The 17,996-nt window shown below is 33.0% G+C and overlaps 1 pseudogene; it reads right to left on the reverse strand.

Moving 5' to 3' along the window:
• Positions 1 to 17,996, reverse strand: part of LOC149576052 (glutamate receptor 3.1-like) — an 83,805-nt pseudogene that overhangs the window by 54,217 nt on the left and 11,592 nt on the right.

A 17,996-nucleotide genomic window follows, 5' to 3' on the forward strand; every position in this document is an offset into this window, starting at 1 on the left:
ATTGCGATCTTTGTGATCCATTTATGATGTTGACATGTGCATTTACACTTTCAATATATATATATATATATATATATATATATATATATATATATATATATATATATATATATATATATATATTGGCTTGTATTTCATCCTTGTTTCCAAGGATCTCCTGGTGGGGAATTACACAATATCTTCTTCAAATTCTTCACTATCAAATTCTTTAGAACTGCAAGCTCCTATGTAGAAAAAAGATGAGATGTACTAAGTAATTTTTGATGAGCAATATTTAAACAAATCAACTATCAAAAAAAAATTTATGAAATTTAGTTGCTTTATTATGCACTGAAGACTTGGCTTAACCATGGAGTACCTCATTAGAAGACTTGTCCTCACTTGATTCTTCTTTACCATTTTTTAAAGCTGCAACTGACCCATTCTTCACTACAACTGAGTTATTCTTTGCCAAAGCACTTGGTTTTTTATGTGTTTCATGTAATGCATTTTGAATAAAATTAAACACAAATTTCTTATCTCTCTTTCAAAAAGTACCAAAAATTTGATAAAATGAAAAATGTCATGATAGTATAGCAATATTTAAAGATAAAAAACAAATATCTATTAATGTTATGCTAGAAAAGTACAATGAATGTCTTCATCATTTAGAGAGCACCAATCTTATACCATGGAGGCCTGACATGAATGCCCAAGAAGTTGTTGGTGCAACTGATGTCATCATGGTAGCCATAAAAGATGTTTCTACTTCTTGGGAAGCTCATGATGATGACAAGGATTATCACCATGAAGACCAATCTAGGGCTAGAAAATTTGAACAAGTATTTTTCACAATCAGTGATGTTTATTGTTAAACTTTTGAACATTGTAAAATTTTATTCATCGTAAATGTTTTAGATCATACATCATGATCTAAAATTTATGTTCTTTAATATTGATAAAAATCATGATCTAAAATTTAAGTGTGATGAGAAATTGACTAAAGAAGATCGATGAGAAGTTGTCAAGGTTGGCATGTTATTGCAATAGTTTATTAGGTTTGTCACAATGGGTCAAATTTTGTGTTTGACTAAAACATTAGGAGGGGTCTCAAAATAGTTAGATATGTTATTGAAACCAAACTCGACCCTTTAGGAGTGATCATGACTTTCCAAGTCATCAAAGTGAAAAAATTACAAAAATTGTCAATGACAACTTTGATAGCAATATTAGAAAGTCACCAAGAAATGGTTGGGGATTGATGAAGAAAGTTGGTACTTGGAAAATAGAGTTATATATGCTCATTTGAAATCATTTTGAGGGGTTGGAGTTCCCAGTGTATGAAATATTGACTAATAAAGCAAATTGTTACATTAAAAAACTATCACAATGATCTTGCAACTCAGAACTCTATATTCTAATGGATTGAAATGAGTGGTTTGATTACATGGTTTGATGAATCATTCTAAGTAATTTCTTAGTGCATTAATTAAGTTCCCATTTTATGTTTTGGTAGTTGTAAATAATTTTTTTCTTCTTGGCTAGTTCACTGGCCTAGGTAGAGTAGTCATCATAGAAATTGCTAATTTGATTTCTAATTGTTGGAACACAACAACCTTTAGGAATCTATTAGGGAACTATAAATAACTTGGGGTCAATATGAAATGGTCTTCTATTTTTGGAATCAATCCCTAGGTGGATTCAGGCATACCCGACAAGGGGACTTGATGGTTATAGGGTTTGGATAGAGGAGTAGTTTGATTGGTTTGTGCCAATCAAGGATTGGAGTATGTATAGAAATATCCAAAGGTATAGTTTCCAAGAACTAAGAAGGATTTGAATCTTTTTATGTTCCTTTTGAATCTTTGTAAGGATTGTCAACAAGTAAAGTCTTAAAACCCTTGTAAGTAGGCTATTTTATAGGAAATGAGTTGTACGGAAGGGTTGAAGAACTAAAACCTTGAAAATATTCAAGCTCTCTAAAACCATAAGTTAATTGGTATCTTCTTGAGTTTTTTTTGAAATATTTTCAAAATGGAAAATTTGGAGGCCTAATTAGGGCAAAAGGCTCTAGCCCTAAAATAAAAGTTTGAGGAGATCGGTAAGAAACCATAAAATTTTGTGAGAAAGAACACTTTGAACCTAATCAAATAGACTTCTATGGGATCCCTCCATCCTACTACAACACTACTGAAGTCCTTGCTGAGTTGAATGAATCTTGATGCTTTGAATCTTGCATCTTGTTAAAGTGGAATATTGAAGTAGGAAATTGGTAAAGATATCCTTGGAAAGAATAGGAGGATTAAGTAAAGAATTATCCTAGTGTGGGGTCTTGGAGTAAACCCTAAGAAGGCTTATCAGTGAGCCTTATGAGGTCCTAGTAGAGGTTAATTAGTATATGCTTACCATTATGACAAGTTGACAACTATAAACTTCCGACAACATTTCATACTTTTTTTTGGCCTTAATTCATAGTTGTCAAAATATTTTTGTAAAAAGAGAAGCAGGCAATCTGTTCAACAAGAGAAGAGAGTTAACCAATTTACTTCATTTCTTCACATTATTTATAAGGACTGTAACTTCCAGATATATATGAGACTGTTAATTTCTTAAGCTTCAATTTTGTTGCTTTATGTGAACTCTACTTTGCATATTCTCAAATATGATAATAAAAGCATTCAAATTCAATATGTGTAACTAGTTTTTCTCCCAAACCATGGATTTTGGTATTATTTTGGTCAACTCCTCTCAGTTTATGTCTCAACTTACAAACCCTCCTATTTAGGCCCTCATAACTAGGGCTTCCTCAAACTATGCCTTCTCAACACTTCTAGAATCAAACATGAGTTATTTCATCTTCTACTCACCAAATGCTGCAATGTATGCTCGAATGATAGCTGAAAGTTTGAGTTTAGGGCTACAATAGATGCTCACAAGGTTTCCAAATGCTCGAAGGATTCAATAGATGCAATGAAATGTTGGAAATCCTCAAATGAAATCCGCAAATGATGCAGAAGAGATAAAGAAATGCTCGAAATGCTCAAATCAAATGCTCAAGTAAAATGCTCAACTGATGTTTGTCGCCTTTTTTTAATCTTTACGTTCCCGTGTTGGTCGCAATTGAGACCAACACAAAATATAAAGCATTGGTCACAATTGAGACCAACATGGGCATGTATTTAAAAAAAACAAAATTTTCCTTTATAATGATGACCAACCAATCAATTTACATGTGATAGTCAAAATTTAAGGTCAAAATTTAGGGTTAAATGTGCTAGTGACTAATAATTTTTCTTCCTGTAACTAACACCACCCTAAGTTTAATCATATCCCTTAAACAAACTAAACTATTCTCGTACAACAAAATTAACATTTACCAAAGAAAATACTAATTCGAAACCATATCATGTCCTAACATTATAAATGCATTCAAAATAAAACTTTCAACAATAAAAAACATCTTTACATCTAAACTAGACTAAATTAAATTCTAACCCCAAGTGGTGTTACAAGGGATCTACAAAGGTCTCTAGAGGGAGGGCAGTGTGATAGGTCATCTAGTAGTGAGGTTAGTTAGGGATCCTCAGGGTTTGGTGGACTAGACAGTACAAGGAATGTCAACCTTTACTATCGAGGGAGCCATAGGAAGAAATGACATATCAGTGGGAGATTTTATTGGTAGAAGTTGATGACCTTTTCATAGGAGGAATATATAGATGCCAGAACATGACTCAACACAAGACTGAGTAGTTGTTGGGAAAAATTTAGAGAGGTGCAACATGGTAGACCTAACTAAAATGGAAGGGTTTGGGAGAAGGGAACGTTGGATTTCAACCTGCAAATGGGTCGATTCCTAGTTAAAGTGACTTTCGATTTAGGCAAATTGAGCATAAATTCTGGAAACCAAAGGGATGAGAATTGGTGGAGGTAAACCCTAAATAAGTAAGTGAGAACATTGAATTTGTGAGAGACTCCTCTTTTCTTATTAATAATTTAATATTCAACAATGAGTTGAGTCTGTGTCATGTTTAGAAGATAGGTTGTTTCTAGTGAAATAGATTGGCTCATGGCCATCCATAACTAAAATCCAGAAATGGCCTAAAGATCAATGTGGTTGTAATCTGGGGTTCAAAGCTATGACAAATGGCTTCATTTTGGTAATATGTTCCTTAAAGGAGGACAAGTTGTGGATTTTGAATAGTGGATCTTATATGATTGACACAAAGGATGTTTATCTCAAGGATTAGGTGTCAAACTTCAATCCTGAATTAGAGAAAGTGAAAGAGATTTTTGTGTAGATAAAGCTATGTAACACACCCTTTGAATATAGTGACAATGAAGCCCTAAAATTAATAGGAGATAGTTTAGGGTCTTTAAAATCCTCATAAGAATTGCTAGACCTACACAATTTCTCTATATATCCTGATATTTTAGTCAAGGTTCAAGAAAGTCACCTTCCCCCTGAGATTTTTGTATTGGGCTCAGTCAAGGGTGAATGGAAACAAAGATCGGAATTAGAGAAGGGTGACACTTTAATGTTTCTTTAGAAGGGAGGATGGAGACACAAGGAAACGGTTAGAGGCAAAAAAATGTTTAGATTTTATCAAAGAGGTAACATATCTTCCCTGATCTCAGATAAATTGTCCTTAGTTTGAATATGAGATTATTTGTAATAGGGGTAGGGACACTTTGGAAGGTGATAAGGTTTATGATCCAATTGTAAGAAGCATGATTAATGGATCCTTTTTCTAGGAGGCTAAAGGTGCACCCTAGGTGAAGGACGTGACTGCCTTTACAGAAATTGTTAAGGAGATTCCAACATCTCTATTTATGGTAGTCCATCAGAAAGATGAGCCTAAGGGGTTCAGCCAAGATCTAATTATAGGAAATGGTGATAAAGTTACTGGGTCTAATGCAATAGGTTCTGACTTGATAGAAAGAATTGATGTATTAGGGTTGGCCTCAACAATTCTTTTTTGTGTCCCAAATACTTTTTAGTCTAGACCTTTGGAATCCTTTGTAGAGAAGCATATTAACAATTGTAAAAGTGTCAAACCTAGGTTTGAGATGGTTGAAGCTAATAATACACAATATTAATCACCCTACAAGGATATTCAAACTTCTCCAATTGGGAACTTAGATGACTACTTTGATGGTGTGTGTGATAGTAAAGGTAACTTCTTGAACACCAAGTCAGAGTATGACACAATAGAGGATGAAGATGATCAAACATGTTCTAAAAATTAGCTATAAAATAGAATTGTTGCAAACTTGACCAACCTCTCTTGGTCCCTTTAAAATTTTATGTCAATAATTTAAAAAACCTCACAATACACCGTGTAATGCTAATATTCTGCATAAACATATAATATTTTACAAATTAAACTCACGGGAGATATGAAACGTATTTAATTGTAGAAGTCTAACCTATCCAAATCTATTTTGTTGTCACCAGACTACTCATAATTTGATAATACCACTCACAATGGCATGGGCCATAACTATAGAAAAATCCCAGGGACTTATGCTTCAACAAGTAACAATTAAAATTGAGAAAAAGGAGAGGCAAGGCCTAACATTCATAGATGTGTCCAAAGTCAGGTCATTACACAAACTTCACATTTGACCAATGTGCTCCTACAAGAGATATTTCGAAATGGAAAACAACCCATACACAATAAAAATGAAAAAGGAGGAGGCTTGATTGCACTGACTCTCTCTCTAACAAATCAAGGTATTACAAATATTTGATGTCAGACAACATATTACAAGGTGACAAATTCATATGTAAACAATGAGCCCAATGTAAATACTTTGAAAGGAATCTATATTGAAATGACATTACATAGAACTTTACCAATGTAAATTGTAACTTGAATCAATACATATGCACTTGATTTCATGCATTTTTAATGTGGCACTACACAATTTTCAATCCTGGTGTTACATGTTGTTGAAGACATGCCACAAAACTTTGCAAATGTAAAATGTAACTTGCATGTACAAATATTTCCAATTTTCCTCTCGAACATACTCTTACAACATGTATAAACCAAATAATTAAACACAAACAAAGCAACTCCAAATTTTCATACTTCATATCTAATTATTAGCATCACCTCATAGCTGTAATTGCTAGTTACAATAATAAAGGAAACAATGACAATCTTCCTTGCGAACAAAAAAGTGCAGAAAGCAAGGTTTGAAAATTGTTCTCCATGCCCTAATTTTGAGCAAGACAACCACACCCACCCAATCTTGAATGCATGAGTTCAAAAAAGGTAGTTTACAAGAAAGTCTATAATTAGTTAATCTGACCAAAGAAATAGAGGAGGATATTGATGCACTAAAAAAGTTAGGGAATTCATTAGTGTTAGATCAAACATAAAAATAGTTCAAAAGTAGATTGAGGACACATGAAAGACCCCACAAATCACAAAATTTCTACCCAACAAAGCACAAAAGAACTACAAGGTGGATTGTGGATAATGGATTAAAAGGTCCTTTATATTCAAGAATGACATAGAAACTTTAATTTTGTAATCCCAATGAAGTACTAGACTAAAGAGGCTTTGGAGAAATTGGAAGGTCATTAGACATTCTAGCGAATCTTGAATATCCATATACATATGGATGCTCTCATATCAAATAGCTAAAATAGTTTCATAAATGAGTTTCATAAAAGTTAAAGAGTACTTTGTAAAAGAAAATCAATAGCAACACAAAGTCAAAATATTATAACACAAGTTATGGATGAATAATATTGAAATATTATAACACAAATTAATATAAATAATATTTGGGTAAAATAAAGTTTATACAATCTAGAGATAGCTATTTGGCTAAAATAAAGTTTGTACCATCTAGAGATAGCTAGGTGTCCAAGAAAATTCAGTTATTGTGGTAGCCACCCTTAAACATTACACAGTAAGGGAAGAATTAAGCTTGAGGGAAAAAAGTCAACTTTGACTATTTAGCGCTTTTGATCTAGGAATTAAACTTAGTGTGTAATGTTTAAACCGTTTCATTCAGTACATGGACAATCAGCCTCCCTCCAATAACTGTGAGCTACCATTGCAATGGGAAAGGCATGGTAGCTTCAGAACCACGACGGTAGTTAGTTCTCCTGTAATCAAACTGAATAAGGGAAAGGCCATTGGAGAAGCCCGCATCAAGGGACATTAATCAGATTGGAGTACTCAGAGGCTGGCTCAATTCAGATTTTGGACCCATTTCCATTTCCAGCCTCCTTTCTTTCTTTTTCATTATCCTTCCATAGGGAAGCAAGTTCATGGCAGCGAAGAACACATCAATGCAAAATCCTCTTGGAGTTGGTGTTTTGCAGCTACCATTTTGTGTGGAAACAAATTCCTCAAAACCTATTTTTCTGGGCACACCGATCAGGAGCTCCCTGCCATTGTTTGGAAATGTCCAGCCCCGTGGCACTTGCTTGCTTTCACCAGGCCATATGACATTGTGAAGCTCATCATCATGAGATTGGCTATGATTATGCTTATGTTTGATGGTAGCTGAATATTCCGGTGGTGTAACTCAGAGGCCATTGCTATCTGACCAGTAACCGATGCTGCGGATTCCTGTACCAGCAATGTTAATAATCTCAAAAGCAGAGCCCACAAGACCCCTGTTTTCATCTAGTTTCACAGGACCTGAAACGCCACTGAAATTGGTTTCTAGTATTTTCTGACGCAACTGTGCTCCTCCTTTGAAGACTTTCAAAGCTGCTAGTTCTGAAGTATTGATTCCACTCTTATCTGATAGCGTGTTCTGATCTGCAAAAGAGAAATTTCCTCCCTGATTCAGAAAGGCGTTGATGGAATGGTCAATCATCAGTATTCTGTCATAAGCATACAGCCCAAACACTTTCAAAGAGACATCTACCATGTGAGCTCTTTGTAACCTTTTTCACTCTCTTGCAAATTCCTCGTAGTACATTCCTGAATTTGCGATTTGCCGTCGCAGGGCAATCAACCCCTGAAGTGAATCCATGTCTTCGGTTGCAAGTCCGGTTGAATCGAGAACAGAGGATAGCCAATCTGTGAGTATCCAAATGTATCCCCTTCTCAACATCCCCATTTGCTTAGCTTTAGAGAAGAGGTTAAGTCCAGCATCTGAATTCATATGGACTACAAAAACCCGTGCCTCGATTAAGCCCAAATTCGCTAATATATTACCCATCTCGTTCTGGTTGATATGAGGAATCACAGCTGCCTCGTGAGTAATTTTAGCTCCCACATTTCCCAGAGCTTCTTCTAATGTAGAAACTCCGTTTCTGCCATGGTCGTCATCTACATACACTGCTACAACTTGTCTCCAGCTATAATAGCCCACTATACCAGCAATTGCAGACATTTGAGAACAATCGCTGTGAGCCATCCTGATAAAATATGGATACTCATGTGATGCAAGAGTGGGATCACTAGCTGCAAATGACAAAACTGGTATTTGAAGTTCCTTCGTCAGATGTGAGGCGATGTGAGAAAGAACAGATGATTGGGGACCAATTATTGCCACCAAATCTTTCTTCAACAATTCCAAAGCTGCACAAAGTAAAAGGAAAAACAGCTGTGATGAAAACATCAGATAATTTAAATCATCAACAAAGTAGATAACCCTGAAGAGTTGAATTTGCGCCTGACCTGCTGATGCGCCTATGAAAGCAGTGCAAGTAGAGTCCATCATAGTGAGCTCCAGCTTTGTACCACCAAGCAGATTAGAATCGGTGTTCACATTATCCACTGCCAGTTCCATGGTACTCTTCGCCACTCTTCCAAATGTCCAGTCAAATGCGAAAAGAGCACCGACATTTACGACCAAAGGCCTCGCACTTCTGACATTGATTGTATTACATGGTGATGATGGCATCCACAGTACAGAGAATAGTGATATATTAAGGAGCACAGATACATAACACTGGCAGCACGCTAACTTATTAATCCACGTCTTCAATCAACGGAGAATTTGAAAAGAAGATTGCATTGAAGGTACTCTAGTAGTGATGATGACTAAAGCTGAGGAAAGTGGTATGACAATTAAAACCCCCACTTGACGTCGCGCGTTCGAATCTCACGATAGTTCAAATTTCGATGGCACTCTGTATCTTGAGCATCACCTAGATTCAATGAGTGCTAAGTATTCCATTTATTCTCCTGAGAGATGGATTCATGTTGAATCACTACTCATGAAACATGGGTCAATGAGTTTGACTCAAAATCACACAGTTAAAACTTGATAGCAATATCACAATTTGATTATCTCCTACTTATCAATTGATGAGCTTAAGGGGCTTTCTAATGAATGGTTCATAAGGCACAACACTTGGTGAAGGTTTTGCAAATAGGGTTGCAAGCTTTGGGTTTAACCATGGAGGAAACTACGTAGTTAAGCACGCTTAGGCTGGAGTAGTACTTTGATGGGTGACCTCCTGGGAAGTCCCAGTGCTTCACCCTTGTGAACATCACCTAGATCCAATGAGTGCTAAGTGTTCCATTTATTTTTATGAGAGATGGATTCATGTTGAATCACTACTCATAAAACATGGGTCAATGAGTTTGACTCAAAATCACATAGTTAAAACCTGATAGCAATATCACAATTTGACTTGCTATGGAAATTATCTCATACTTATCAATTGATGAGCTTAAGGGGCTTTCTAATGAATGGTTCGTAATGCACAACACTTGGTGAAAGTTTTGCAAATGGGGTTGCAAGCTTTGGGTTTAACCATGGAGGAAACTCCATAGTTAAGCGCCTTCAGGCTAGAGTAGTACTAGGATGGGTGACCTCCTGGGAAGTCCCGGTGCTTCACCTCTATGAGCATCACCTAGATTTAATGAGTGCTAAGTGTTCCATTTATTCTCATGAGAGATGGATTCATGTTGAATCACAACTCATGAAACATGGGTCAATGAATTTGACTCAAAATCACACAGTTAAAACCTAATAGCAATATCACACTCTGTATCTTTCCTACAGACGTCTGACATGATTCTTCAATGCCAAACAATCCAGCTAAACGAAGCATATAAAGCCCACATTCAGATAAAAATAATTTTAATCAATCCTTTTGGAAAATCTGATTAGTATTTGTCGATATCAATGAGAATGTCGATCAATCTTTCTGGAGAGATTAGTATTCGTTGATATCAGTGAGAAATCTTTTTGGAAAATCTGAAGAGTATTTATCGGTATCAATAAGATTCTCCAATAAGATTTTCTGCATGGGGAAATCTGTCACCTTGATTTGAGAAGGCCCTCCATTACATATAAATACATGGCCCTCCAATTCGAATTGAATGAAAACTTGTTTTTTTCTTCTTGTCTCGAGGCATTATATGGATTCAGATGACATTGTTCAATCTGAAACACGGGGAAAATATGACAAACCAAAAGGCAAAAAGAGATGAGAATATACGGGTTTAACACACAAACACTTCAAAACTATCATTCTGATTGCATATTGCATAGACTGTTTACATTGCAAATTTAATAGCAGAGATAAGAATACACGGGTTTAACTTGCACACACACCTTAAAACTATCATTCTGATTACATATTGCATAGACTTTTTACATTACAAATTTAATAGCAGAGATAAGAATACACGGGTTTAACACAAACACTTTAAAACCATCATTCTGATTATATATTGCATAGAACATTTAAATTACTGTTTACATTGCAAAATTAATAGAAGTTACAACCTTTCAAACAAGTTGTTCATACCTATTCTATTTTTACATTTCATGCATTAATCAATTCACAATTTATGGAGATACTAACTCATGTTACATTCCAATCCTTTATGATCTTCAACTAAAATATTTATTACAGTGGTGGTGAAAACTATGTATGTAATTAAGAATAGAAGTATCAACTTTCTCAACAAATATTAAATATGAATTTAAAGTAGGGGAGGCTATTATAGGTCTATGCAAGGGATAAGTATTTTAAATTTAAAGACGATAGACTTTTTGTCAGAACATTTGATGTGGAGCTAGTGCAACAAAATACAAAAATTATGCAGAGTCAGTGCAACAACAAAGAGATAATACATAGGTTAAATTACGATTCTTCTCGTACATTAATTCTCTCTATCCCAATGCTATAATATTATCTTTATTTTATACATACTGATAGACTAATAAAAATCTATAACAAATCTGGAATATATCAACTAATTCAAGAATGATCAAATAATAACCCCTAATATTCCTCTAACTCCGTGTGTTTCTACTGAATAATTAGGCTCTGATCACTACAAGATTATTAGGAGTTACAAGCTAACAACTGTAATAATCTAGTATTCTCTAGAATGCACCCACATCTAACTATGGACGAGCAAAAAATTCTTGTTCATGGACTCGTGTCCATGAGATTTCAATTGTTTTTGTTGGTTGTACCTTCTCTAACCTTTACCAATTTGAGGCACATTTATTGAAACTTATTGCCCTCCTAGACCCAAACTTTTATTTGCCATGGTCTATTTGTGCCCTTACTATCACCAACATGCTCAACAACATTCATTTTGATGTTGAAAATTTTCATTCAACTTTTCCTCTTCATCTCTTGAATTTGTTGATGGCATTCACTTTCTTCTTCTTCCCACTTCCTTTCTACAACCCCTTTGCAATTCTCCTTTATCTTGAAATCAACTACCCATTCCTTTAATATCCTCAATTCTACATTGACTATGCATTTCTAAGGTTGTTGTCCCCCACTCCGCATGTTGAAACTTTCTTGTTTCTATCATCATCCTCTTTTGTTGAATGAAATAAAATTTCATTCTTAGGTTCTCTAAGCATCCTGAATAATTTGAATTCCTCATCAAATATGTGCATGAATTTTGATTGTTATCTCCTTAGTCCTTCATTTGGTTGTCTTCATCAGGTAATTTTGTCTCTACTTCTCTAGCCATAGAATTTTGATTATGTTCTTTGATTCTTATGACACTTTTTAATGATTGTTCATCATCTTCAATCCCTATAAAACTTTCATCTATACACAAATTATTAGTTTTAAAAACATAAGGATCCCTGGCCTCATTTGATATCCCTAATGTTAGATCATTATGTCGATATGAACTTTTCAAACCCATGAGACTTTCATGAAGTCCCTCATCATCAACATCATCATCATCTTCCCCAAGGGTTGATCCCTGCACTAGTTCACAATAATGAACTTATTCTACCTCAAAGTCAATTTCTCTAAGTTATTTTTCCTCTTAACAAGAACTTAACATGTGTCTCGCCTTTTTCCTCAATTTTCTTGCAAATAATTCTTTATAGACCATGTGAGCCGCTTCTTCATCCTCCATCCTCTCTCACTTTCCTATATTAGCATCTTTATTAAACTAAGTTGTTCCTTCATCTCAATAATTTCTTTGTTCACTTCCTCTTGAATCACTCTTCTCATTTTTATGTCATTTACTTTGGCGTGCTCCCCCATGCTATTGTGGCCCTACATATAAACTCTTGTCATGATCATCAATATACATTTCACTCTTCCTCTTTCTCTCACACACTTGTGAGTTGCACTAAGCCTCTGTAATGGAAAGTTTGTTTCACCCTACTATAATTATCTCACCAAGATTCTCTCTTCTAAACATGGCCTTTATGTAATGTTGGTTCTGGGTAATAGCACAAAGTTGGGTAGCAATTCCACGGAAATCAATTATGTGAAATGAGACCTTTCTAGAAATGGGTACCCAATTTTAACAAACCAGGTACCCATTATGGTTTGGGCACCCAATCCATATTCAAAAATCAAGTACTCAATTTTTGAATATGGATCGGGTTCCCAAAGTGCGTTTTAAAAATTGGGTACTCAATTCTAAAAAACTATAAAACCCACTTTTGGGGGTTTTTTTGTCATTTTTACTAGTGTATAACACGGGACCCAATTTTAGCATAGAAACAGGAGCCTATTTTCAGATTTCTACTGACCACCTATTACTCTTTTTCGATGTACCAAGCACTTTACTTTGTTTTCTACTATTTTATTTCATTTTTTTAAGTTTTACGCTTTATAATTCCATCAATTTATTATTATTTTTTCACTTTTAATATGTAACATTGTAAATTTCCATTGTTAATAGTTTTATCTTTAGATTATTGTATCTGTTCGTTTAAATAGTTTCATATCTATTCTCTCTTTTTTTTGTAGATGTTCATTTAAAAATTATTATTTTAGATGTTTTGATGTATTTAATAAAAATTACAATGTTGAATGATTAGATAGATGTAAATTAGATTGTTTAAACATGTAATTACATTGATATTTTAGATTTATTTCAACTAAATAGTAATTTTAATTATAAATTAGTTTGTAAACCATATAATAAAAAAAGTAAAACTAACTATATTCTTAAGTCTAACCTCAACCTAACCATAATTGTACAATAATTTAATCTGAACCCTAAACATAAAACTAAGTATTTAATGTGCTCCCTTACCTTAAAACCATAATTTTAACTCTAAACCCTAAATTCGTGTAACTCTAATTGTAAGCTCAACTCTTTAATCCTAATGTACTAAATCTTTAATCCTAAATAGTCATACATAACCATTTATCGTTAACACAACCTTAGCCCTAATTGTGATGTTGAAACGTAGACGAGCTCTTAAATTTTATTTGTAATTTTCAATAAGTAATGTTTCCCTTCCAAGTTAAATGTAATTTTAAATCCCCTACTCCAAATTATCTAGACCATCATATCCATTTATCATTTCATTATTTAGTTAGATAAATTTTACAACAAAATTTTCAATAATTTGATAACCATATATTTTTTAATAAAACTACACACTAACCATAAACATAGTATTAACCTTGATGTAAAATATCATTCTCACCATAATTCTAAGCCTAACCCTAACACTGATTAAAATTTTAACCATTATATAATTAAATTTGAGAAACTTAACCCTAATCATTAATAAACTTAATCATAAATGTTAAACCCTAATTCTAATTGTAACTTCAAATCTTAAACCTAATACTTGATCCCTAGCTAGGTAACCATAACAGTACCCATAATGGAAAGTAATCTTAATCCTAACCATGATTAAAAATTGTAATTCTTAAAGCTAGCACGTGATCCCAAAATGTAAACCCTAATTCTAATCCTAATTTTTAAACACTATAATTATAAGTGTTAAACTGTATAATCTTAAATTATCATCCATTTCAATCCTAAATCGAAACTTAAACCATAATTCTAAATTCTAATGCCTATTCTTAAACATGATAAGTCTTGAAATAGTAGTTGTAATCCTAAATCTTATTTTTATGCCCCAATCATTTAATGTTAAAATTTACTCTACCCTAATTCTAAATGGATAACCCTAAATCCTAACCCAAACCACAATCTTATTTATGTTAAATCCTAGTTGTTTTAATATTGAACCTTAATCATAAATGCTAAAGCATAATCCTAAATTTATTTAAATATAAATGTTAAACACTCATACTAAATTTCCTAGAAAATGTCCTAATTCTAAATGCCAAACCATGATTATAAATGGTAGACCCTAATTTCTCAATAATTGCCCTAAATACTAAAATATAAATTACTAAACACTAAATTATCCCAATCTTAATCATAATCCTAATTGTTTTAATATTAAACCTTGTGGTATATTAAGCTTTATGGTAATTAAATTATTTTATGGTATATTTTGACAATTAATTTATGGTATCCTAGTCATAAATTAAGCTTTACATGGTATATTAAGCTTTATGATAAATTAATTTATGGTATTCTAATCGTAAGCTTTATGGTAATTAAATTAATTTATGGTATATTTTGTGCCCCAATCATAATGTTAATTACTCTATACCCTAATTCTAAATGGATAACCCTAAATCTTAACCCAAACCACAATCTTATTTATGTTATTTATCCTAATTGTTTTAATATTAAACCTTAATTGTAAATGTTTTAAATCATAATCCTAAACATTTAAATATAAATGTTAAACACTCATATTAAATTTCCTAGACAATGCATATGGTATAATCCTAATCATATTTATAATTTAATAATAGGATGACCGCAAGAAGTTGGGTTGCAATTCTGCAGAAGTGAGATCCGCGGAATTGTACTTCTCAGAAACGGGTACCCAATTTTTTAAAAATCGGGTACCCATTTCTAAAATTACGCTTCGGGCACCCGAGCCGAATTTTAAAAATCGAGTACCCGATATTTAAAATGGATCGGGTGCCCGAGCCGCTTAACTATCGGGCACTCGCCTTTTTAAGAATCGGGTACCCGATTTCTTAAAAATCGGGTACCCGATTTGTAAAACTTTTATATAGCACTTTTTTGGCGTTTTAGAGGTCATTTTCATGACCTCAAAAATGGGAGCCTGATTAGAGACGCATACGAGAGCCCGTTTCTCAGCCCTGCCGACTACCCCCTTGCTGCTAGTTTTTGATACACATGTATTTTAATATGTTTTATACTATTTTACTTTTTTTTTTTTCAATTTTCAATTTAATATGTATGTTAATTTATTGTTTTTTCACTTTTCATATGTACGTAAAATTGTAAATTTACATTGTTAATGAACTTAAATGTTTAAATTTTTGTATTTGTTAATTAAAATATAGTTTCGTAAATGTTTATTTAAAAAATTATTATTTTAGATGTTTTGAAATGTATTTAATTTATGTATTTATTACAATGTTGAATGATTAGATTAGATGTAAATTTATTGTTTAAACATGTAATTTTACAAATAAATATAACCTCGACCTAAAACCATATAACCTTGACCTTGTTTTAACTATAACCTCGACCTAAAACCATATAACCTCGACCTTGTTTTAACTATTTAACCTTGACCTAAAACCATATAACCTCGACCTTGTTTTAACTATAACCTCGACCTAAATTTATTGTTTAAACTATAATCTCAACCTAACCATATAAATAAAACCCTAAACATATTATAAAATACTTAATCACATAACAGCCAACCACGAGATCCAAACAAAAAACTTATAGTATTTAAAATGATTTTACTTAAATTGTATTGTACTTTGTTTCATGGATCGAAAATGGATGATGTAAACTATTTTATAAATGTATATTCTTTCAGCCTTTCATACCATGTGACATGTATAGTGGATGATTGTGCATTCCGAATTAATTTGCCAAGTGGCATTCAGAACAAATGTATATAAATTATTTAAATGGATTGAACTGAAGTAGTTAATATGAACTTTCATGTGGACACATTATTTATTTTACTTTTAGTAGTTTATAATTATTTAAAAATGAAATGTAAATGTGCTCATTAAGGAATGCAATCTCTTATTTTTTTATAAATGTAAATTATTGTGTGTATGTTATTGCTTGCTTGGTAAAACTTTTGATTAGTTCTTTGGATCCCTTGGCTGGGTGTCATTTAGGATTAGTTCTATAATGTCAATTTGTATTGAATTTAACTCTAATCATAACCCTTACTATCATCTTAACCTAAGTAATCTTAATTTGCTAAAACCTACACCAGGTAATAAATAAATAATTAAATAACTTTCCTATCTTACCTTGAGTACTAATTTTATAAATTTCAAACCCTAAGATTGAAAGGTAACCCTGGCCCTTAACTAATTAATATTATACTTATAAACCAAATTGAATTAAACCATGATCATAAACCTAATTATATATCCCAACTTAAGAGTAGAAACCTTGAATTTAACCTTAAAAATCCTTTCCCCAACCATTAACCAAATTGAACCATTACCCTAGAAGATTGAACCAAGTTAAACATTGACCTTAACACTAAACCAAATCACCCTAAACTAGAACTCAATAATATATTGAACACTTTAAAACAAAATTCAAACCTAAATTTTTTGAATTAATGTTGGTTTTTAATCTAAAAGATCTAACTATAATTCTATATCTATTTAACCAAATTTAGCACTTTAAAACTTAATTCAATTTATTAACTCTTGTCCTAATTGAAACCTAAGCATGTAAACCTAATCAAACAGTACAAACCAAATTGAACCCTAATCCTAAAACGAATTAAACATTGATCATATCAAGGTCTCAAAATGATACATCATAAAAATATTAGAAGAGACTTGAACGAATCAGGCATCTAATTAAGTAACCCTCCCTGACCATCAAGAGGTGGAGGTGTTCACATTAGTGCGAGTACGAGCCCGGACTAGACCCTTGGATGGGTAGCCTAAATGTTTATTACCTTTGCAGAATGGAAGGCCACATAACAAAATATTGCCTTATTCTATAAAAAGAAATACCCACCCCCTAGTGATATATATAGTAAGAACTTTTTCCTAATTTTACTATCAATTTTTTTGGTTAGAAGACAATGATAGTTCAAAATGATTTAGAAGATAGGGATAAAATGAGAACCATCATTCCTAGAATGAAGATGCATTATTCCAAGTGATAAACCCATTTCTATCATAAATCAACTCCTCCATCCAAAAAATTAGTAATGAGAAATCCCTACGTCAAGTAATCAATGGAGGGCTCATAAAATTGATCAAGTGATCAACAGAGGGCTCATAAAATCCCTAGGTCAAGTAATCAATTGATCCCCAAGGGGAGATAAGAATCTCATTAAAAATTAGAGACAGGACACTCCTAAATGCGTATCATACAAAATAATTATTGTCAAGGTCTTAGCCTCTAGACTAGAAGATATCCTACCCAAGATCATTAACCCTACACAAAAGTGTTTTGTTAAGGATATTTATGCATATTGGAGAACTTGATAACCTATTGGAAGACTTTGGATTGAGAAACATTTCTAGGATAGAGTGTAGGCATGCTCAAGTAATTGATTATGAAAATGTCTACAAAAGGGTGGAATGGAGTTTCACTATGATGATGTTGCAAGCCCTCCATCCAATATTAAATTTCAAATGGTGTCCTCTCTTATGATTGGTGTCAAGGTTTTAGTAAAGAAATTAATGGGGTTAGATCATAATTTTTAGGAATCTCTAGATCAAT

The sequence above is a fragment of the Cupressus sempervirens genome, chromosome 1 (assembly GCF_028749045.1).
Source record: "Cupressus sempervirens isolate cs-2001-9-10 chromosome 1, ASM2874904v1, whole genome shotgun sequence".
NCBI classification, from domain to species: domain Eukaryota; kingdom Viridiplantae; phylum Streptophyta; class Pinopsida; order Cupressales; family Cupressaceae; genus Cupressus; species Cupressus sempervirens.